This window comes from Strix uralensis, chromosome 4, assembly GCF_047716275.1.
Source record: "Strix uralensis isolate ZFMK-TIS-50842 chromosome 4, bStrUra1, whole genome shotgun sequence".
Classification (NCBI taxonomy): Eukaryota; Metazoa; Chordata; class Aves; order Strigiformes; family Strigidae; genus Strix; species Strix uralensis.
In genome coordinates this window covers 31,959,438-31,983,940 of record NC_133975.1, presented here as the reverse complement: position 1 = coordinate 31,983,940, position 24,503 = coordinate 31,959,438, and the positions used below count along the sequence as shown (strand labels likewise).

The window sequence follows — 24,503 nt, the reverse complement described above, 5'->3', positions numbered from 1 at the left end:
GCAGTGTGCCCAGGTGGCCAAGAAGGCCAATGGCATCCTGGCATGCATCAGAAATAGTGTGGCCAGCAGGGACAGGGAAGTGATCTTACCCCTGTACTCGGCACTGGTGAGGCCGCACCTCGATTACTGTGTTCAGTTTTGGGCCCCTCACTACAAAAAGGACATTGAATTACTCGAGTGTGTCCAAAGAAGGGCAACGAAGCTGGTGAAGGGTCTGGAGCACATGTCGTACGAGGAGCGGCTGAGGGAACTGGGGTGGTTTAGTCTGGAGAAGAGGAGGCTGAGGGGAGACCTCATCGCCCTCTACAGCTACCTGAAAGGAGGTTGCAGAGAGCTGGGGATGAGTCTCTTTAACAAAGTAACAAGCGACAGGACAAGAGGGAATGGCCTCAAGTTGCACCAGGGAAGGTTTAGACTGGATATTAGGAAATATTGCTTTACAGAAGGGGTTGTTAGGCGTTGGAATGGGCTGCCCAGGGAGGTGTTGGAGTCCCCATCCCTAGAGGTGTTTAAGAGTAGGGTTGACATAGCGCTGAGGGATATGGTGTAGTTGGGAACTGTCAATGCTAAGTTAACGGTTGGACTAGATGATCTTCAAGGTCCTTTCCAACCTAGATGATTCTGTGATTCTGTGAACAGGAGGGAGAAAATACAATGAAAGGCTTGGGGTCAAGGTAAGGACAGAGAGAGATGACTCTGCAATTACCATCATGGGCAAAACATACTCAACTTGGGTAAATTAGTTTATTACCAATCAGAGTAGGATAATAAGAAATAAAATCTTCAAAACACCATCCCTCCACTCCTCCCTTCTTCCTGGGCTTAACTTTACTCCCCGTTTGCTCTACCTCCTCCACCCAAGTGGCACAGGGGTCTGTGGATGGGGGTAGCGGTCAGTTCATCACCCATTGTTTCTGCTGCTCCATCCTCCTCAGGGGGAGGACTCCTCAAACTCTTCCCATGCTCCAGCGTGGAGTCCCTGCCATGCGAGACAGTCCTCCACAAACTTCTCCAATGTGAGTCCTTCCCACAGGCTGTGGGGAATCTCTGCTCCGGTGCCTGGAGCACCTCCTCCCCCTCCTTCACTGACCTTGGTGTCAGCAGAGGTGTTTCTCTCACATATTCTCACTCCTCCCTCTGGCTGCAATTGCACAGGGGCTTTTTTCCCCTCTTCTTAAACACATTATCACAGAGGTGCTACCACCATCACTGATGGGCTCAGCTTTGTCCAGCAGCAGGTCCATCTTGGAGCTGGCTGGCATTGGCTCTATCAGACATAGGGGAAGCTTCTAGCAGTTTCTCACAGAAACCACCCCTGTAGCCCCCCGCTGCCAGAACCTTGCCACACAAACCCAATACACTTGCAGCCCCTACACAACACTTACACGACTGCAGACATTTTCAGGAGAAAAAACACAAGCTTAAAATTTTTGTCCCCAAAGGGATACCAGATGCAGCCAGTGAGATCCAGGGTGAATATTCTTCTACGTTGAGGTAGGTAGTCCCATCTAATGGAAACAACCATTAACAACATACTTCACTATTTTTGGCTTGGAGGACATGGGGTTTCTTGGAGGACATGGGGTTTCTTCCAGAGATATTAAACTTTACTCACTTGTCATCATGTTATCTATTCAAAACCTGAACCTTCCGCCTCTCAAGTGAAAAGTTTGATTTTGTAGGTACAGTTGAAAATGAGACACGCTCTATTCTGACAGATCAGAGTTTGAACAGTAGCTACTAGAAGACTGTAGTCCCTACTGGGAAATAGAGCATTTTCTGTGAAAGGCAATGGTAAATCTAACATTAACAGAAAGGAGCGGGTCTTGTATAGACGAGTACAGGTAGGTTACGTTAAATATCATTAAAATAAGAGGGGCTTTTCTGGATATTGTTTCAATAAGAGGAGGTAGAAAAAGAAGAACAAAACCCTAGAGGTACAAAGGAAATTTAACATTAAAATGCAGTTATGAAAGCATTCAGGCTGTAATTCCATGCTAAAAGTATTCCTGCCTTGTTTCTGCTGCCCCCAGCTGCTCATTCCTATCTGCGTCTTTGTTACGTATGCAGCACGGCTTCAAAAACACAACTTGAGAGGGTGGGCAATTGTATAGAAGTGCAAGAACCTTTGAAAGGGCTTTCCAACCAAACAATAATCCTGTAAAACTGATCTCATAGGATTACCATAAGAAATCACTCTATTTTAGTTTTAAGTGTTGACTGGAATTCTTGAAATCCTAAAAAATGAGTTTATCTTCTTGTAAGGAAACAGTTGTGGTTTGGGTTTTTTGGGTATTTTTAATTCTTTATCAATAAATGGGGGGGATTACCCTTAAGACACCTGATTTCATGCCTTTCCTGACAAGAGACAACCTGCATGGACCTGAGTTTTTCTTCAAAATAAGGTAACAGCTGATACTGTTTGATGCATAGACTTTTTTTTTTTTTTTTTTGCTTTTGCACATCTGCATGTAATACATAAAGGAACTTTATTTGCCTCACAGCATAGTGAACAAATTAGAACCTATACCTAAACGCACTTTAGCTATAAGAGATGATCTTTAACATTTCAAGGCAGGGTCTGGGAGAAGGAAGAACTGCTCACTGTAGAAGAAGATCAGGTTCAAAATAATCTAAGGAACCTGAGGGTGCACAAATCCACAGCACCTGATGAGATGCATCTCCAGGTCCTGAGGGAACTGGCAGATTAAGCAGCTAAGCCACTATCCATCATATTTGAGAAGTCATGGCAGTCCAGTGAAGTCCCCGCTGACTGGAAAAGGGGAAACATAACCCCCATTTTTAAAAAGGGAAAGAAGGGGAACTAGAGAGCAGTCAGATTCACCTCTGTGCCCAGCGAGATCATGGAAAGCATCCTCCTGGAAACTATGCTAGGGGACATGGAAAATAAGGAGGTGATTGGTGACAGCCAGCATGGCTTCACTAAGGGAAAATTGTGCCTGACAAATCTGGTGACCTTCGTTACAGAGCTGGTGGACAAGGGGAGAGCAACTGACATCATCTACCTGGACTTGTGCAAAGAATTTGATACTGTCCCACATGATGTCCTTGTCTCTAAATTGGAGAAACATGGATCTGACAGATGGACCACTCAGTGGACAAGGAATTGGCTGGATGGTTGCACTCAAAGAGTTGTGGTCAACAGCTCAATGTCCAAGTGGAGAGCAGTGATGAGGGGTCGGTGTTGGGACTAGCACTGTTCAACACCTTTGTTGGTGACATGGACAGTGGGATGGAGTGCACCCTCAGCAAGTTTGCCAACGACACCAAGCTGTGTGCTGCAGTCGACATGCTGGAGGGAAGGGATGTCATCCAGAGGGACCTGAACAGGCTTGAGAGGTGGGCCTGTGCAAACCTCATGAAGTTCAACAACGCCAAGTGCAAGGTCCTGCCCATGGGCCAGGGCAATCCCAAGCACAAACACAGGCTGGGTGATGAGTGGATTGAGAGCAGCCCTGAGGAGAAGGACTTGGGGTTATTAGTGGATGGAAAACTGACTATGAACCAGCAATGTGCACTCGCAGCCCAGAAAACCAACTGTATCCTGGGCTGCATCAAGAGAAGTGTGGCCAGCAAGTCAAGGGAGGTGATTCTCCCCATCTACTCTGCTCTCATGAGACCCCACCTGCAGCACTCTGTCCAGCTCTGGGGCCCCCAACATAAGAAGAGCACAGACCTGCTCAAGCAGGTCCAGAGAAGGGCCTTGAAGATGATCAGGGGGCTGGAGCACCTTCCTTACGAGGACAGGCTGAGAGATTTGGGTTGTTCAGCCTGGAGAGCAGGAGGCTCCAGGGAGACCTTATAGTGGCCTTCCAGTACCTAAAGGAGGCCTCCAGGAAAGATGGGGAGGGACTCTTGATCAGGAACTGTACTAATAGGATGAGGGGCAACGGTTTTAAACTGAAAGGGGGTAGATTTGGATTAGATATAAGGAGGAGATTCTTTACTGTGAGGGTGGTGAGACACTGGCACAGGTTGCCCAGAGAAGCTGTGGCTGCCCCCTCCCTGGAAGTGTTCAAGGCCAGGTTGGACGGGGCTTTGAGCAACCTGGTCTAGTGGAAGGTGTCCCTGCCCATGGCAGGGGCAGGGGTGGAACTAGATGATCTTTAAGGTCCCTTCCAACCCAAACCTATGATAAACCTATGATTCCATGATCAGTGCAAAATCAGTTCTGCATCATCTTTAGTGAATAGCTTTGTTGATTACAATTGTCAGAATATTCTGTAAAATAACTTCATGCAGAACATAATCAGTAAAGCTATACATAAAAAAACAAATACAAAAACTTCTTTTATGGAACATTTCTAAGAGAATAAGAGGAGCTGCTCTGTTTTTAATAGGTATGTCCATATTACATATATATGCGCCAGAGCTGGTTGAGTTCTATGTAACCATGCCAAAAATAGAAGCATAGCAGAGTCATCTGAACTGAAGCTATATTTGCAATTCCAGAACTGGGAAAATTATATGACTCTGTTTTAAGTGCAGCCATTATTCCCAGCCACAGCATATTCATTCACTATGAATGAATATTCACTTGACTGTGAGCAGCCAAGGGACTAACTAGGAGAAGGTAAATGAAATACAAAAGATTCCTCCCTCTTGTAGTGCCCCTTGGCAGATTCCTGAAAGGACAGAGTAAATATAACAGTAATTTTATTCCTAACAATGCTAGCATTAATAGGTCTTTACATAAATATCCTAGAAAGAGCTGAATGGAAATGAATGCTAAGGTATATCAAGAAAGGTGTTCAACTAAAAAAGGGATTGTTCCTGCAATTATCAGAAATTGTTTTTAAGTGAAACAGAAAATAATAATGTACCAATAGCATCAGTCTTCCTGTTACAAAAGGTTTTTTTAGTCAGTGGAAGACCAATACAATCTACAAGAAACAAATGTGTTTGCTTTATCACATACTACTTTCCATTGGATATATTTGATTAGTTGATTGGCTTAAACTCACTGTGCCCTCATCCAACATGTACTTCCAAATAGCCTTCAAGATGAAAGGCTACCTAGTGCCAAATTAGTTTGGGGACAACACAAGTAGTGGGTAAACAAATTAAGGTAATTACTGATGAGATATCATCTTCAACAGGAAATACATTTGCAGACAGACTGCCCCAGGAATGTTTTGGTTCTAATCTAGCAGAGAAAACCTTCTTTTGCTCTGATCATTCATATGAATTTTAATCAATATTTAAAAGTTGCTGTTGATGTTTCTAGTTTTTATGATTCTCAAGGAAAATGTTTGGGATGTTGTATATGCCTTGAATATGCACACAAGATGAACCACCCACAGTAATTTTTAGATCCTAAAAATGGCCTGCAACACTGAATTGCTCGCAGTCATTGAAGCTCTGAAATACTGGCTGGATTCCAAAGTAACTCAAGTGCCAAAAGACCAAGTAGAATTGCTTTCAGATTATTATTAAACTCACAAACCATTTACAGAATTTTTACTTTTTGATCAACTGCAACTTTGCCTCCTCTGTTAATGCAACAGCCAGAAGTATAGACCCAATGCAGTATATGACCTAACTGGCTGAAAATCTAATTTACTAAAAAAATGCATTTACTTAAAAAACAAAAAGCAAAAAAATTACAAAAGCCCATACCAGGTTAGATCCTTTCTGCATCTAACAGGAACAAGCTGAAGAATGGCAAAGCATGAAGCAAAATATTGTTCTCTGTGACCATCAAAGAAGCCTGAAAATTCTGAAACTGCTTTAGTGGTCAAGCCACTTCCAAATATTGTAGTGGCAACCAGATCAGGAGTTAACCTGTTCCTGTTACAACAACTTTACTGAGCTCTGGAACAACAGAGAGCACAAATCAAACATTTAAAGGAGATTTAAGAAAAACAGTAGAAAACAATAAAAATTGGCAACTATTGTTATGCAGTATTCTGATAGTTGAGTTCTTCTGAAGTTTATGCTGAATGCCAGACACAGCTACAAGTGCATGCTATTTTGGGCAGTAATACATTTGTCAGTGACAGAATGGAGAAGAGTCACTAGTTTCATGCTATCTTAAAGACCTGCATGTTTCATAGCTAAAAAAATAGCATAAATCAAAGTCAGATAAACAAACAAACAAACAAAAAAGAAAATCCTTGGAAAATAGGTAACCTGGTAATATTTCTGGCTTAGGCAAAGCTCCTAAATAATTTTAGACAAATAACTGTGGATAAACTGCACTTGTAATTTATAATGTACTTAGACTACCTTCTAATGCTACCAATAAAATTGAAATGTCTACTAGCTGAAAGATAATCAATGAGATATATCTCATAAATCCACTGAAGTTTTACCAGAAAGGCACTTCTGTTTTACAGGATCCAGTAATCATACTTGGATTGACCTCTAAATTAATTTTCTCAGTAATACTCTTCTGGATTCCCAGAAACAATATTCCAAGCCTACAATAAGCATGCTCTCAAATGAAAAAAACTAATCTGGATATGCACAGAGGTTTCTAGAGCCTATTCAGAATACTGGTGTAATGGCCTGAGAATTTAATGTAAACTGAGGCAAACATTTTAGTTATCCATCAGTCAAGATCTGGAAAGCAGGTAGGAAGGACTAGAAACAACTTATAAATTGTTATGCCAACTAGTACTGCTCCTACTATTTTCCAGAAAAATTTATGAGGTTGGATAAAGGGTATTAGAGACAAAGGCAGGGCAGAGAATGGAAACAATATTGTACTACCCCACATAACTGCTGTTGCTGTATTCTGTTTTTTCATGTCTTCTAGTAAGCTTATTTTCACCCACTAAAGTAGAGAAGTTTGATTATGAAACACCAGCAGTCCAACTTCAAATTCTATTCATTGCATGCATGGAAGGGAAAAATATTATTCCTTACACAGCTGCAAATAGTAGTCCCTGCCAGTGTTATCAAAGTAACAGGAAGAATGTAAAACAGCAAATAGATGCATTTCAGAATGACTGAACTGCTTATTCCTTGATTTCAACAGATTGGGCTGTATAGGTATTATCACTACATTTGATACATCCAGGGAAATGTGAAGCATGTTTTAAGATTCAAATTTCAGGAACCACATGTATCTGAAATTTCAGCTTCAAGTTAACTTCAGCTCTTCTTAAAAAAGAATTTAACAAATAGAAACCCATAGTATCCTACTTTTAACATAAAGTTGTGTTAGCTTCAACACTTTTGTGTAGCATCTTAATTAACCAATATAAATTCATGCACATTCTACTAAGGCTTTTTGTTTAGAATACAAATTATTTTCTTTATTTTTAAAATAAAACTTCCATCTTGCTCAGTTCTGTCAATAAAACAACTCTAGTATACCACCAAACAATCAAAAAAACCCCCAAAACCCTAAGATTTCATTAAATGATCTCCAAAGCTTACGCACTTCAAGAAGAAAGGAAAGCGTTGGGAAAATATTAGATAGACATGACTCTCGTCTTTCGGGAATGGAGCTCACTCATGCTAAAAAAAGTGATTTAGGAAAGCAGCAAATCCATTTCAGGTACACTGGGACTGAAAGAAGGAAAAAACATCACATTCCATATTTCAGAAATTTATTATTTGATGAGACCCAACACAAATTATATAACTCTTCTGTAGTGAGCAATTCAGAGAAAATATATATAATCTCTATTCATATGTTTGTTTTAGGAATCATTGCATGGTCTTCTTGATTTGGAGATGAAAAAGACCCCTAGTTTTATGAAAATTTAATTATCAACAACTCAGCAGCTCTCATCTAGAAGTGTCACAGGTGTACATTCAAAATAAAAAGTGATAATTTAGATATCTGGAAAAGACATAATTTTAAATCTTTCAACCATACTTTATCCTAACCATAGTCAATGTTATTTGGATCAAAACTGCAGAGTACCACCTTGTTATTCACCACTCATAAGTACTTAATGCTGATACTGCATTAATATATTTGTCACAGATCTGATTTAATAGTGATCTCTAACACAAAGTTTCAACCAGTGAAACTTCTAATGATATCTTATTGTTTCTTAAAACCAATACTAGTGTATCAGCATTGCAGTACGCTTAGAAATGCTGTCTCCTGTCTGCAGACACAGAAATTATTCAAATATCTAGCCCATGAGGCTTAAAAGATGTGGACGACACCCCAGAGTGTCCTGTGCAGATAGCTGCTTCTGACAGTGAGAAAATTCCTGTAAAGGGCTGTAAGGTTCCTTTGCCAAAATCTGGCCTTGAACTAGAACATAATATAGTTATTGGTCAAAAAACCTGTCACATATAGGGAATATATAGAAAATATATAGGGTCATATATAGGGAACAGAAATATCCATCTGTCTCCTATTATTAATTATCACATAATTAACCTTTCAGCCTGCTGCTGTAGTTACCATTATCTCAGTTTTGCTCAATACTAATATTTGTTTCACCACTCCCTTAAACAGACCCATGAAATTATCCTGAATTTAAAAACAGAAGAGTATCATAAGATATATAGGGTAAAATCCCCATCACAAAATGGATTTTTTTATTACAAAACTTTAGCAGATAGAGCAATCAAGTAAACTGCTATTGTAGCAGAATAAAGAGTTGGGGTAGTAATTGCCAGCAAGGAGGTGATAATGCACAGCTGGGAGGAGGCCAGGGTTGGTATCTGGATCAGCCACTAGTAAAATCATTTGTAAAGCCACAGTTTTAGACGGATAGAAATCAAACAAGCAAACAAATAACAAAGACCAGTCATTGAAAGCAAAAAGAAAAACAAAACCAGAAAAACAAGATCATAAAGTGACAAAACTGTCAGAAGGACTTGAGCCAGTATCCCACAGCTTTTAAAAGTCAGTCTTGTGAGTCTAGTTACTGACCTACTGCTTATATTGAAGTATACTAACAAGAAAAAAACAATACACCCTGTCTTCCCCTAGTTGCCACCAGTGTCCTTCTCCCAAGGATTACACATCTAATAATCTACTACAGAGAAGGAAAAGCTGAAGTGAAAGAATGATTGAAGAGTTAATCCATTCATCCTATTCTTAGCAAATAATTTCCTCAGTGTCTGATAATACAGCCTATGAATAGGCTAAAAAAGAGCGAAAGAAAGAAGCTGAAAAGCCTCTTCCTTCCCTATCCCAGTATATCACAGCAATAAGCATCAAACTGCTCTTTTGTCTGAGGGAGATGGTGCCCCTGCTCTTGTAAGCCTGTTCCAGACTCAGAACTTGGCAGGGCCAGAAAGGACACTTCAGCCTTCCCCTGGGTCTCTGCTGATTTGCAGCTTCACTCAGCACCACACCGTGGGAGAAATGCAGTATTACATGTTTCCACCAGCAAACTAAAGCATGCACCCGTTACCTTGTATTTCTTGCATTCATTTATGTCTCTTTTCTTCTTATTTTCTTGTGAGTGGCTTCCTCCACTGCTTTTTAAACAAAAAAGACTATATTTAGTTAAAATATGTTGATTGAAAACACCCTCCTTACCAATCTCTGCCTTCCAACCACAGCATCTGTTATCTGCACCGTGTGATTTGCAAGACACACCATCCCCAGAAACATACCCAAACATACGGGGAGGCACCTTGATTGTCTTTTTCCCCTCCATTGGCACACATTGGTGTGACATGCACTCCCACATGTGATAATGTGAGGACTGGGAGACTGCCAAACCCTCCTGTACCCCTTCCTACTGCCTCTCTACACCAGCCATATCAGGACATGCCGTAAAACTGTGTAGGAAGTCCTACTGATGTCAGTAGCACTCAGTGTGGATATGAAAGATCTAATATTTTATACCGAGATGTAACAGGTTACCATACCCAGAACCTGATCTATTTATTTTGGAGAGTAGTAAGTCAACTCCCACTCCAGTTCCATCTTGAACTCCCCTACTCATATGCTGAGAAAACTTTAAACTCTTGTCTATGAGTTATAACACCAAGAGGATCATTTCAGTAGAAACAGAAAATGTTATTTCCATTGAATGAAAAATTCAATAATTCATCTACTACCCTTCACCTCTGCTTTAATTAGCTTCTAGAAACAAAGACAAAAAGAGTAATCTCAATCTTACAATGAGCTCCTTAAAGAAAAAAGGATTCACTCACACAGATATCTGTGTGGGATTCTATTGTCATTTTACTCTTTACTAGATTAAAGTTTCACAGGAGTCACTCTGCAAGTAATTAGATTTCCCAGTCTTTACTTGCATGGACATATTCCTTCCTAGTTTCCAGAAAAATCTGCAGTTCACCTTCATACCTGCCTCCTCCTATAACAACTCATACAAGAGAGAGTCTTGGATGCTTGTAACATAAGCCCATGTCTGGGGTAGAGGACATGACTGTGAAATTGGAGATAGACACTGAGACTGAGAAATTTGAGACAGCTGAAACATTTACTGCAATAAAGTAGAAGATAGCTTAAAGTTGCTAATCAAAATCCAGCTGTTAATAATTACAATATCTAATATTTCATATTTGTGTAATCTGTATCCTAGTTTAGCAAACCTTTTTTTTAAAAAGCAATACCTTAAAAGATAACAAGCAGTAAAAAGCTGCAAAGGTCACGTGCATGCTGAGGTTAAATAGATGTATATCTTTATATCAAACATAAACATCCTAATAAAACATTCTAAAGAGCAATTAAGACGTAAAATCTTTCTGAGTGACACTGCTGCAATGATGCCAGTGCCCAGCCAAATCTTACTGAGTCTACAAATAATGGGAGATCCTGGCCAAATGCTCGATACCAACATGCCTTGATTTTGCAATACTTTCACTGGAGAGGCTCAAAACATGTTGACATTCAGAACATGCTTTCAAGCTCATCTATTTGCTCTGGAGTTTAGAGGGATTGAGACATCTGGGCAAATTAAAGGGGAGAAGAAGATGGTCTCTGTAACAGCTGAAATGACCTTCTCAGATCTCACTGGTATTGTTTTGCTCTGGGGTGGACTTCTTGCTACTGTCTAGACAGATATTTTATATAGACAGACTTTTTATATAGACAAGTGGTATTTTATATTTATACATAACTAAAATGGACAGATTCCAATAAGAAGCTGTTTGCAAATGAAGTATCACTAGCCTATACTATACATACTACTCTCAAAAATGCTGTCATTGCAACAACAAAAGGAAAAAAAAAAAAGCAACCACTAAACAGAAAATCTCAATCTAAAGACTTATTAGAGCTATATTAATGTGGCGGTTGTCAGACAAGACCCTTGATGTTAAACAGTCCTAGTGCTCTTCAGACAAATTATACCTATTTCCTGCACAATTCCAGAAAATATCCCTTGCACCTCAATCATTTGGCTTTGCCTCCAGCCTTGAAAACACTTACGACACTCCCCCGCTGTTAATGAAGAGCAGAAGTTGAACCCGGCTCTCCATCCCGAGGAGGTTTGACTGGTCTGTTGTGAGCAGCTGTGCCGGCGTGGGCTCCTGGAGCCGGTGAGTGGCCGTGGGACCGTGGGCACCCACGGCCGGGCGCCAGCGGGGGGCAGCACCTCCCCAGCCACCGGAGACATGGCCGCGCCTCCAGCACAGCAAATAATTGTCATAATTAACACATATTAAGGTTCATTATAAGTCTCCCTCCTTTCCTTTGATTATATCCTCTTTTTGCAGTTCCAACGGGAAATGCATAATATGCATGAGTATGCTGACTGATTAATTGAAGGCTTTAATAATTTTTTTCCCTCGACCAAGAAAACTAACCTTGAAATGATCAGGCACAACCATAAAGTACTAGTGCTTTGAGTTCCACTACCAAAGGCCCGCTTTCAGTTACAAGGCAACATCTTCTGAGAAAAAGGACACAGCTCCACAAAATGTCTTCTAATTGTATGAAAGCTATCACGTTGCTAGTTCCTCTGCTAACAAAATACAGAAGTCAGGACTTCTCCACAAGAAACGGAGCTAGATTTGCTGAGAGGGCAGGCTCCAGGAAAGCTGGAGCACCATACAGATTTCTCGGGAGGTTCAGCAGATTCAGTAACGATTATTTTTTAAATTTAAAGTATTAGTTAAATACATAGTGTATCTCATTTCAATATCGATACATAAAAATTAAGCATTTTCTTGTTCAAATTCCAGGAAGATCCTTTATGCATATATATTCAATTTTAATTTAGACTAATCTTGAAAGAGACAGGAAATGTGTCATTTCTACACATTTGTAATCCTTTAATCACTATCAAGCTAAACCACCTTAACAGGAACTTTTCTTTCACACTGCAAACCTCTCTTCGTCTGAACTGCTGAATCTTAAACTGTCAATGTGTGATTAAAACTATTTTCTTATCTATGCATTACAATTTCACTGCAACAGACTAAAAAATTGAGCAATTATATAAAAAACTGGAATTGTAAGTTACTTATTTGAATGTATGCTGAGGTCACAGTCAAGACCCCTGCTGACAAGTTCATCAAAACAAAAAAAGCCTGAAGGCCAAACTCCCTTACTCACACATGGCACATTTAACCCCCAGCTGTTTTAGCTATTGATCCTTTTCTCAAACACTGTTTTGACTCATTCTCCTAATGCTTAACTAAGTCTTCCCAGTCAAAAGAAGCTACAGGTCCTCAAGAAAGCAGATCTTAATCAAAGTCCTCAAAAGAGAAATGGGGCTCACCCACAAGTATAAAAGCCACAGTCCTTTACCAGCTTACCCTGGCCACAGGGCTAACACACAGGCAAAACAATTAGTTAGGTCCAGGCTTTTGATTTTAAACACAGTTAAGGTCCTAAACTCCAGTAGTGAAACGCAGTGCCATTATCAGGAAGAACATAAAGACTTGACTAGATACAGCAGGTTTAGCAGACCAGGCCGGAACTTGAGAGCAGACCTAGGTGAATGCAGTGAGACACAACAAAAATAAGGAAGATAGAAAAGTTGAACCCAGCATGTTTCTGGGCCTTAAGGCATTCGTCATTTGGAGGAACAGCCCGAGAAGAAAGAGAGGGCTACCTGCTTTAGCTATCCTTTGGACACTTTGTGTTTGGAGATAAGTGAAGAAGTACTCACCCCTCCACCCAACTGCTATATATGTCCTGAAGTAGATAGGTTCAGTTCCCCAGGATGCTATGCTAGGATTGCACACTTTCATCCCAGGAATCCTAACGTCAGAGGCTGCAAAGACACTAAAGGCTTGTGGCAAAGAAAAGCTACTGCTTGTGACTGTGGGATCTCCTGTGGGAGACCTGCATCCCCCACCTTTTTCTCAACTACCAGTCCTGCAGGGATGTTAAATTAGCTTCTGCCTCTAAACCTGTCTGCAGGCCTCCCCTTGCCTCCTCCATCTCTGTTCCACCAACCTGTTGAGATGATAATATCCTTTGTCCCACTGCTTAGTGCTCACTGCTTAGCCTCCAACACCATGAACAGTCTGAACAGAAGCTCAGTTGCTAAAAAGAGCTGATTTGTTCTCTTCAGAAGGGTTAGTTTCCCATAGGATTTCCATGATCCTCTTCAGCTGAGTAAGGATGACCCATCATAAACATACTGTTGACCCCTGATACTGCTCAGCAGATAAATCAAATGCTTACTGCTTTTAGAGGTAGTCAGCCCTTCTCTACTTCCTGCTGTAAAGTTGTCTCCCTCAGCCCTAGTAGCAATGCTAGTTGGCTAGCACAAGTTCCTGGGGAGAAGGAGCCATTCCACCATAGCACCAGCTATGAATGAAAAACCTTCAGTGGTCCTACTTATCCCTGAGCCCTGGGTAAGCTCAGGCTTATGCTCTGAGCTGGCAAGGGCTGACTGCATAGGGAGTGCTCAGAGGTAGCAGTTAGGAGACACCGGGATCTCTCCACTTGAGGCACTGGGCTTTCTCTCCTCCAGCGGGAGGATGTATTCAATCCACTGACCTGGACTCTGGCCTGATCCTTATGAATCTTCTAAGAAGTCACAACAAGCTGGGAAACACAGACCACCATAGGCAGTGGCTACAGAAGACCTGTCAGGCACTAGGGTGAGACTCTTATTTTTGCAGTGACAAAAAAGGAAAAAAAAACTGTCACAGAAAAGTGGATGGAAGAAGTATTTTGTTTGAGTGCAAGAGCAAAACTGTAATGAAGCACCAAAGGATTTCCAGTGTTTGTAACCAGCAGACAGAACTGTGGGTTCTTTCTCCTCCATGCCGATCCACTGAACAGTCACCTTCGAACCTGGCATCGCTGGACTGACAATAGACTCTTGCAACCAGGTTCCACTGGTGGAGAACTCATCCACAGCTTCCAGAGCACCTATGCATGTGGCAGAGGGCATGGGGGGAGAGAGAATCAGGTCATAACATATACTTCAGTGGAGGAAAAACATGTCTAAAAGAAGAGACTAGAACCATGATAAATAATTACAATAATCACTGACAAAGCTTTTATTTTTGAGAAGAAATAAAGGGCTTAAGGTTTTATCAGCCTCACTAGAGCAATTCAATGAGAAACTGATTTTATTTTTTAAGATGGACCTTTCTATTGTATGCAGTGGAAAATGTATACAGATTGTTAAAATTATCATTAAAATAACTTGGAATTTGTGACTATTTCATTGCTAATTGCTATGAAAAATGTAATTACTACCATGCTGTAAAAACTTAATCTGACACTAATTATTTGTTTTCATTGTTTTTCAACTACATACATAACAACGAGCTGTCCTCTATGATTACACCAATTTCACCAAATCTTTTGTAGACTATTTCTCCAAATCACAAACTTGTTTAACATCCACTGTTAATCATTTTCTGATTCCCCATTGTATTCATTTCATAGTAATGAAACTGCCAAATGTTCCAGATATCACACGTTAACAGTTCTGACTTGTGAACAGAGTATCATCAGCAGTGGGAAAAAACCCTGAGATGCATTTGCCTATTACATCCTGAAAATAAATTGTTCCACCTTCTCCATAGTTGTTGCCATAGTTATAATTGGCTGGTAACTCCACAGATTTTGTGTTAACTAAGATAAACCATAAATATGTGTTAAACTGAAAATAATAAACTATTTACATTAGAAAGGTAATCAACTTGATTTGATCCTTTAGCTGCAGTACACCAAGTCTGCACAGGGCATTACACTTCTACAAATATCTAATTAAACAGACAGTAAACTAATTAAACACTAACAACTGAAAGAGGAGGGGGAAAAGAACCAGAAAGTCATGACTGATAGTAATGAGTTCCTCTTAAATGTAGGCATGATGAAAAGAATTTGGCTGGAAGCTCACCACATCTTTTACCCTCAAGTTTTTGACACACAAAGAAATGAAAAAGCATATGCAATGGAACGGACACTGCTGGTCCAAATATTCTGCTCTTGAGAAAACCAGAGATGCTGGTTTTTACTTTCTTCCACAAATGCCTGAGAGATGTGACTATGCAAAATACATCACTGAAGTTCAAACTCATTTTAATCAAAAGGAGTAAAAATTACTCCAGTTTGGGAACTGCAGCCTTGTTTGTGAACAAAGCAGACTATTGGTAAAATATTTTTTAATACTAATTTCTAATTCTTACAGTTCAGGCTTCTAAGGATAAAAACATGACTACAAAATTGTTAATCCACAATTCCCTGTACGTGCTGGTACTGGCAGATGCATTATCTTCTCAATAAGGAATTATCAACATTGTGGGGAAAAAGGACACGGTTGTATAATGATATATTTAAGGATACATAGAAAATCCTCACCTTGATGTTTTCTTTCTCACTTGCAACAAACCTAATGATGGCTAGCCCTATAGCAATTTGGGACTAGATTTTGAAACCTCCATGAGACTGGGCCACTGCTCATTTCACATACTCATCCAGTGGTTTTAAGCCACGTATTATAGTATTTGCACATGATAGAGGGACAGGAGGATATGGAGGAAGTGCAAAAGTAGAGGGAAATAATTGGTAAGCCTCCTTCATGTGTTTCTTCGAGTTTGATGGCAGCTTGTCATAGCTACTGGGAAACCTTCATTCAAAGAAAACATTTTTAACTGGTTAACAGTAAGTAAGCATTTTAATTTTAAAATATGTAATTTTTAAGAGGGAGAGCACCTTTTCATAAGATCTAATATACCTTAAATTTCTATTGCTTTGTATTTGTGGCATGTAGGACTTTGCTTGTAAGTTCTTCACTGGGATTCAACAAAGAATCTCAGGCAAATCTCTGTCACAAACAATAAATACTCTTATTCCCACAGCTAGCATTTCTGTCTTCTCTTCATAAAAGGCTTTCCTTCTCAGGAGTGTCTGAAAATTTTCATGGATGCTAGTCCCTTTCTTCAGGGCACAGACACCAAACAAAGGAGAGCCCAGTCTTTTTATTTTTACTTCCACCCAAACAAATGCCTGTGAGTGACAGTGGTATGATAACATAGGATCAAAAACCAGAAAGCTCTTGTCATCCTTTCCTGTAGCATATGAGAGCATCACAGAAGTGTATGTATTAATGTATTTTAACAATTTTTCTTGTTAAACACTACACCATGCATTCTTGAAAGAATATATGCTAAACTATGATAAATAGAGATTAACTATGACAATACAAGAGGATGCAGAACCTTCCAAAAAGATTTGGTAGTCCAGAAAAGTGACTGTCAGTTTTGAGGTTCTTCACAATGCTTGGCAGAACACAGGCTTGTAAAATCCATCAGACCTCTTTCTTATGACAAGTATTTCAAAAGATGAATGTGTTTTAGGATTGAGCCTGTTTGCAATATATTGTGCAGTAGTATCAGATAAAGCAATGTGTGACCTTAAAGCAAGCCTCGTGATTCACTTTTGCACTGTAGGAGAATATTTAACCTTTCCATACTATTGAACATAAATGACTGCATAATGGTGGATCATTTCTAGCAAATTCTTCAGTTGCTGATACATCAAACTTCAGATTCTGCAGAGAGCTTTGGACTAACAGTTTGCAGAAAACTGAATCTGTCTATCAAATAGCTTCTTCCATATCTACCAGCAGAACTGAACTCATAGTCACACAAGAGTTTATTTTTCTGCTAAGCATTCTGTCACTGTGATGGACATCTAAAAAGTGACCAGAACCTTTGGCAGACTTATGAACTGAGCATGGAATCAGTGCTGGAAACTGCTAAACAGAGATGAGGTTTGGACACTGCACAGAAAGGCACATCCATCACTCGCAATGGTCTACTAGAGACACATTTATATCCCTCTGTATGGGTCCTGAGAACATACCCCTTCCCAGAGGTTTGGCTGCCTGGGCTTGGGGCCAGCTTAGAGATAGTGCAGTAGTGGGAGGTCCCCCTCCTGCTGGTGACCTTGGACAGAGCCCTTCTGACAGCGCTGTGGGGAGGCCTCTGCCAGGGCTGACTCCCCTGTCCCACATAAACTGCTTTTATGCTGAGCCACTACCACTTGTCTCCCACATAAGCTATGGACCCCGCTGCACTGCAGCTGTGACCAGGCCTGGCCATCAGCCCTGTTGACTCACGCCCAGACCCTGATATGCAGGCTTACTTTCTGGCCTGGCCTCAGCCCTGCCTCGTCACTATGGACTTGCGTGGTGATTGCTGGGCTGTGCCTTCCCCTGGGTGCCCTGACCAGACCTGCCTTGCTCGCCTTGCCCGGGCACCGCAGTCCTGCACCCTGGCTAGTGAGACATTTCCCTCTGCTTGGCTTCTGGCTCACCTTCCATTGCAGAGCAGCTGGCTCTTGCTGCTCTCTGACACTTTTGTTAATTGAGGCAGTATGACAAACTAATCACAAAGGTATGCCAGATGTCAACTTTCTATAAAGACCTAAGTCCAGCTATGTGGCCTGGGTTTATAGTTGAGTGGACGATAAATAAAATGTCCAATTTGCTCTTATACAGCAAAACAAAATATGAAAATGGGATGTATGTTTTCTTGACTGAAGTGAAACCCAATGGGCAACTTTTCTGAGATTTGAACTGCAAATAAACATTGGTGAAGTAAGATATTTGTACAAAACCAGTGACTTTGCATTTTGTAACTTGGAACATATTTCCAACTCCATAGATGAATGCTCTTCTGAGGCTGTAACACCATGCTGAAGAAAAATTACAATAGTAGTCCACTGTGAATCAAAAATGCTTTTTTTAATCAACCTTCAAATCCTTTCCATACCTAAAAAGCCCACTTTGGCCAGCCATTTCAGGGTTTGTTTTTTTCTGAAGACTGCAAATTTCTCAACTCTCTGGCATATTGCAGGTCAGGCCTACTCCCCTTCCCTATGCTTACACACACCAGCCTTGTTACTCCTGTCTGAGGAATACCTCCACCCTGAGTCATGGGACAGGGGAAGAGCCTCGGCAATAGACCATAGTCAGAGAAGTGCTATTAAGGTCATCACCATTTTCAATCACCACCTCATTCTGTGGAAAAGAATCTACAGCTGCGTTTTGAGAGAAAATGGAAGCTCACAGAGATTTATTTGTTCTGACTGAGTTAGTACCAGAAGGAGACCCTACAAGGTGCCATTCTTTACTCTCAGAGACTCAGTGTGCTTGGGGAGAAGCAACACATAGAGCTTCTTTGATAAAAGTTTCTGGGATTATAAGGGACCAGAGAGGTTCAGAGGAACAGGCAAACAGTAGGACATTTAATTCTTATCAAGTAACAGTCAGAATCAGGCATCCAGTCTGAGAATACCCAAAAGGTGCAGCTCTTTCACAGAGTTACACTGTCTGTCATGGGAAGCAGTTACATAAATGGCCTTTGTGGAAAAGACATTGTTCAATGATCAGAGGAGGTTCACTGGCATAGGGTAAAGCTTTTGGCAGAATGCAAGTGTACCTGCTCATGTTGCAACAGGAAACTACGTATTTTCTTTGATCGGACTATTTTTTTTAATAATTCAACCTATTTTCTGAGCTATTCTCTTTAAGTTTAATAGGAACTAAAATCATAGGTCAAGGATTTCCCACTTAAAGCTTTACAATTGCACCTTGGTGTGATTTTTCAAATTTGAATTATTATTAAAGAAGAAGGACCATCAAAAGTCTTCAGGGAAATTATTTTCTCTTCTGCATGTGGCAAGGAGCTGCTTAAACTCTGTTAGGAGAATTAAGCCTTCAGTTAATATATACTCTCAAATGGGTTCTTAAACTAAAACCTATATTATTTGCTATGCTCATATGTAAAATAGATTTCTGAACATGTAATAGTTATGAGATTAGGAGGCTAAAAGATGTACATTTAGATGCAAAATATCTATAAAACATCTCAACATCTCAAAAGATTATGCTGTTTTAAGAACCATTTCAAGTAAATAAAGTGGAACATGAAGTAGATGTTACCAACAGCTTTCCAATATGTCCAAGTTTTCCTTAGAACTGAAGGGTTAATAATACTTTAGGGCAAGAATTTCCAAAGTTTTATTCACGGTAGGATTCTTAATGGATGGGAAGTCAGGCAAGGGGCTGCATAACAAAATTTAATGCGGAGCATCACCATAGTCCTGGTTAACTCTAGAAGAGGCATTGCTGCATTTTTTGTTGTCATAAAGACCAGTAAGAAAGGCTGGAGAAGCAGCTGAGGCCTGGAAGGTCCATGTCCAATCTCAGGACGACATTTCTTGTCAGACACAGTGTTTCTGCCTCTGACATTCACAGTTCCTGTCTTGTGAGGAGTCAGAAAACTAACAGAGGTCCAACACTGCCTTGGTTCTGTCCTGACAATGACCATAGCTAAAGGCTTGAAGAAATTCTGTTTCAAGAGCCCCTGCTCAATAGGTCCACTAAAAATATCATCTTGAGATTATTATATTTTTTCAGATAAAAATGCTAAAAGGTCACCTTCCATGCCATAAGAGCAGCTACACAGCATAATTTCTCAATGATCCTTGACTGAACATTGTCATGATATCTCCAAATGTGCTTTCTGAAAACAGAATTTCCTCTTTTACCAGATTTATAATCAAAGTTTTATAAAATGTACAACTTCCTATTAAAAACTGATAACAAGTAATAACTAGAGCCTATCTGCATCCTTTAAAAACATTATAAAGAAAATATGTAGAATATTAATATATACACCACAAAGCTGGTTTGAGAGTTTGACAGCAACTGTATATCTCAAAAAAATCAAACATTTTTATCCATTAGGTGACTATGATCCCTTTTCATCTATGTTAAGATTTACCTGTTGTCTCAAGTAACCAAAAAGAGTTGAAGGGATAACAAATGGTGCTACTACTGTACAAGCTGTCCATATTGCTTGAGTTGAGATCTTTCTTCATCTTTTTTTCCCTCTCACTTTATTCTCTGATTCTATTAGCTAGTCAACTTCTGCACTTGTTGGTGTATGGAAAAGATTATATGCATAAACCAATTAGAGGATTGGAAGTGCTTTCCTCCTATAAGCTAGAAAACTAGTTTACTTGTGGTGAATGAGCTAATTGAGTACTAGCAAGGTGGCAAGCTTTTTATATATCAACAGAGACAACCAGAATAGTCAGGCAGAGAATCTAATCTATTACATAAGCATTACACAAGGACATTAACTGGCTCTTTCCTGCAATAATGCCAAATTTAATTCAGGTATGTTCTGGGTTTCATTGTATCACATTCTGTGTTAGCAGTTAATATGCAAGACATAACTGACACAGGTTATGTGTTAAGTGCTTATGCCAAAGAAAGCATACTTCTGAAGAAGCTGTCAAGGTACTAAAAGCTAACATTGTAGTTCAAGTACACTTTGCCAGAGGTCAAAAAAAGATTATGAATACTGGACTTCCTCCATTAAATCTTTATCAGTGTAAGTATTTACTCAAGCATTACAAAAGCAATAAATACTGTTCTAGAAATTGATGAACCTTGAAAGACTGAGAGATCTAGTTTAGATTGGAGCTTATTGTCAGAGATCAGCTGACGTATCAAGCCCACACTTAGCTCCTGCCTGAAGTGAATCTTCCTGTGATACGTCACTAATATAGTAACTCTTGTACCAATGTTCCTCCTTAACCTCTGCTAAATCCTGCTTATCCCTGGACTGTGTCCTTGATGACAATGTTAAGCAGCTGGACAAATTATGCATCTGGTTTTCCATTTAAATGGAAAGGGTTTCAAAGAAATAATCAATCAGTAAGGCAAACTGCACTTGCTGGGCATGTTTTTCTGAAATCTATGGGATAAAATCCTAACTCTATCAATGTCAAAGGCAGGGCTCCCTTGACAAAAAACAATAGCAGTGGCCATGGCAGATTGACAGATTCAAAGGCAGATTAAAAGGAGAGAGGAGAGGAAGCAGCCTCCAAACATGGGTGCAGTATCAATGAAACACACATTTTCCACCATCTGCACGTTGGCTTTGCAAGGTCCTAGTTCCTTTGGAGTTCTACGGAGTAAGTTGTGTACTTGTGCTTTGAGAGAGACAAAAAAAAATCTAGGATGGGAGTGGGAATGGTAATTGGGGTCTACATTTGCCTTTATCCCTTTTTGTCATATGTGGTTTTAATCCAAGTTGTTTACCAATCAGGCTTCCAAAGAAAAATTAAATACATCAATTGTGAAGAGTGCTCTGTCCAGGGTGAACATTAGAGAGCTTTAATGAGGGAAAAATGGTCTTGTATTCATTCTAACTCCAGAAAATTGAGTTTCTAATCTTCATTTGGTGATAGAAATCAGATCAGATAAGGATCTAAGATCCACAAGACTTTTTAGCAAAAGGAAGGGGGAGAAAAAACAGGCAAGCCAGAGCTTCAACTTAGCTATAAAAGCCCTAGAACTTAAACAGTAATAGAAGAAGCACAACAGGCCCAAAATCACAGAATGCTCAAATAAAAAGCACTGCATTGAGTCAAGAGTGCAACAAGCAGTGAGCATAGGCATGTTGTTAAGGCCAGACTCAGCAGTAAGCATCAGTTCGATTCCTTAAAGAGTGACACCACTTTGGCCAAAGATGGCAACGACAGAAATGGCCACATGTTAGCTAACCTCTCTCTTGAGTGACGATTACACTGGATAAGCAGATCCTAGGGATTACATCTGGTTTAGATCAACAACAAGAGACAAAGGAATACCCTGGTGTATCTAATGGGGTGTGCATGAGAAGACATAATCTATTCCAGGCTTACAGCCGCTTACATAAAACTATTAATAAAAAAGTAAGTTTCATGCCACACCACGGTGTGATTTTTGAGAAGACACAATCTCACTCACAAAGAAAAATAAAGGTAAATCAGCAAATAATTTCACAACAGCCATGTACAGTCTAGTCCTGCACTGTGTTTATGGGAAGATGCAAAAAGTATTAACAGAAACAAGACAGCATATGGGGCTGAGAGATAAGCAATTATTAGAAAAATTCCAAAATTATCTAGTACACTAGAGGTAGTTAGGAACATGGTTCTCCAAAGTCACTATATAAAGAAACACCATTTTCTAAGGATGCTGAGATACAAGAGGAAAAATATTGCAGTATGTCTAGAAACAGTATCTCCCTAAACCAGTACAAACAAAAAGGGATCCAGAAAGGAGACTGTAACATGTAATGAAGAAAAGAAATAAAAGAAGAACAAAATAATCCCAATAGTATTACAAAAAATGACAGCTAATGGTTTTGTCCAGCAAATGACACGCCATACCAGAAATGCCTTTAAAAAAAGGGTAAACCGCAGTCTGCTTATGTAAGCATCCCACAGAAGCTGCTTTTCAGGAACAAGTCTCAAAATGTACATTGCATTTTCCTTCAGCCGTGAGGGGTGATCAGAAAGAACTATGTCTCTTGGGAAAATATGAACTAGATGCCAAAGCAAAATTGACTGTAGAACCGTGAGATCAGACTCTTTCCACAGGAAAATAAAAGCACCAATGCTTCTAAGCCAAAGCAGATAATGAAACTGCCAACTGTATCCATTAAGTTTGCAATTACAAATCTGGATGTTCTACAGTTAGAAGAGAACATTCTATCCCAAGAGAGACATAGATACTGTGCTTTACCTTGATGTTGAACAATCAAAATGTTAAACACTATTACAAGGAGAGAATCAGTGCAGATAACTCTTAAACCAGGAGATTTCCAAAATTACTCTTACATCTGCAGACAGTAGAGGAAGAATTAAAGAAACACCTTTTGTCCTGTCATCACAAAACAATGATTGTTTCTTTTCTTTCTTCTATTGCTAGAATGAAAACAGGAATTAGCCACATGAAACACTTACTAAGTTTCTTAAGAGGTAAATTAAATCAGGGATATGCAAGCATGGTAGTAGTAACAACAGCAAATTGTAAGGTTCAGGACGGCATTGAATCAAAGATAGCTAGGCTTTCAGAAACATCAAGCAATGCCTGCACATTATGCCAGTTCTGAGCTTATTAAAAAAAATATAATCATCCAGCGCAATTGCAGCTGACTCTTCACACTACAAACTTTGTATATTTTCTAGTTGGAGAGTGTCTAGTAGCATATGCCTTAACAACACTCTTCAAAATGGAGCAGCACTGAGTACAAATAGAAAAAGCAGTTAAACCAGACTCACACATGTTTCAGGCACTTTCTGGTAGGCACTGAATTTCATATAGAGATCGACCTTAAACTACCACTCACTTTTCCATATTCAAAATGCTAGGTGACTCATGACATAAACCATTTTCATAACAGATGAGCTTTCAGCTCTCAGTTGTTTATTTGTTCTCAAAAGAACCTCATCCTGGCTGATAAACTCTCCACCTCTGTGACTGCAGTCACTTTGCAAGGGGTGGAATTAAAAAAAAAAAGAGTTGTTCACGGAAGACATGATAAATGCATTACTTATATTATTTTCATACTACAGGAAGAAGCTTACAAAAAAAAAAAAAAAAAAGCAAGAGCAGATGGAATACTGAGCTAAGTCATAAACTACTACAAAGAGGCAGGACAAAGATAATGATCAGAATAAGATAAAGAGATTTCAGAACCAGTTCTGAAAATACAGAGGTCAGCTCTCTAACCAAATTCTAAACTGCAAGGAGACCTAAATACTAAAAAAAAGTAAGAAAGAAGTCAGAAGTTTGATGTTTTTCCTCTCACAAGAGTCAGTGTAGTGAATTCTTATGAGCATTCCCTCAGACAGGCCATGGTAAGAAGTAAAAATTTATTTTCTATCTATCTGGCTAGCACAGCTCTTTTTCTTTTTTGTTTTTTAAATTGCTGCAGTAATCAGGCGTTCAACACTTGATAATGAGGTGCTGATAATGAAACATCTTTTTCTGGTTTTTGATCACAAGAGCAAAAAGCTTTTGACAGTTTTCAATTTTTCTCTTAGACCTTTGATTTTATATATGCCACATCCAATCGCACAACTTTTCTGAGCATATTCAGTAGATAAAAACAATAAAACAAAACAGGATTATTTATAAACCCTCATATTTTCATTTTCACAGTTGCCACTCCACCTAGATTCTTGTCTGATTTCCCCACATCTTAAAAGAGAAGGAGTACTGATGTCTGAGGGAAAGAATGAAGAAATAAACAATGTCTGAGTAGCAGGAATTACTTTGTCCTCCTCGGTTAGCAAGCAAATGAGAATTAGCTATCAG

The 24,503-nt window shown here is 39.6% G+C and overlaps 1 protein-coding gene across 9 annotated transcripts in view; it reads right to left on the bottom strand.

The window, feature by feature from the left end:
- Positions 1 to 24,503, bottom strand: part of TRMT9B (tRNA methyltransferase 9B (putative)) — a 122,267-nt gene that overhangs the window by 72,259 nt on the left and 25,505 nt on the right. For 2 of the 9 annotated variants that reach the window (XM_074866268.1, XM_074866269.1), the window contains one exon: positions 9,357 to 9,423. The exons of 6 other annotated variants lie outside the window; for them this stretch is intronic. The gene's annotated coding sequence lies outside the window, so the exon portion shown is untranslated. The remainder of the gene's footprint in view (positions 1 to 9,356; positions 9,424 to 24,503) is intronic. One more of the 9 variants, XM_074866272.1, reaches the window with a different exon arrangement.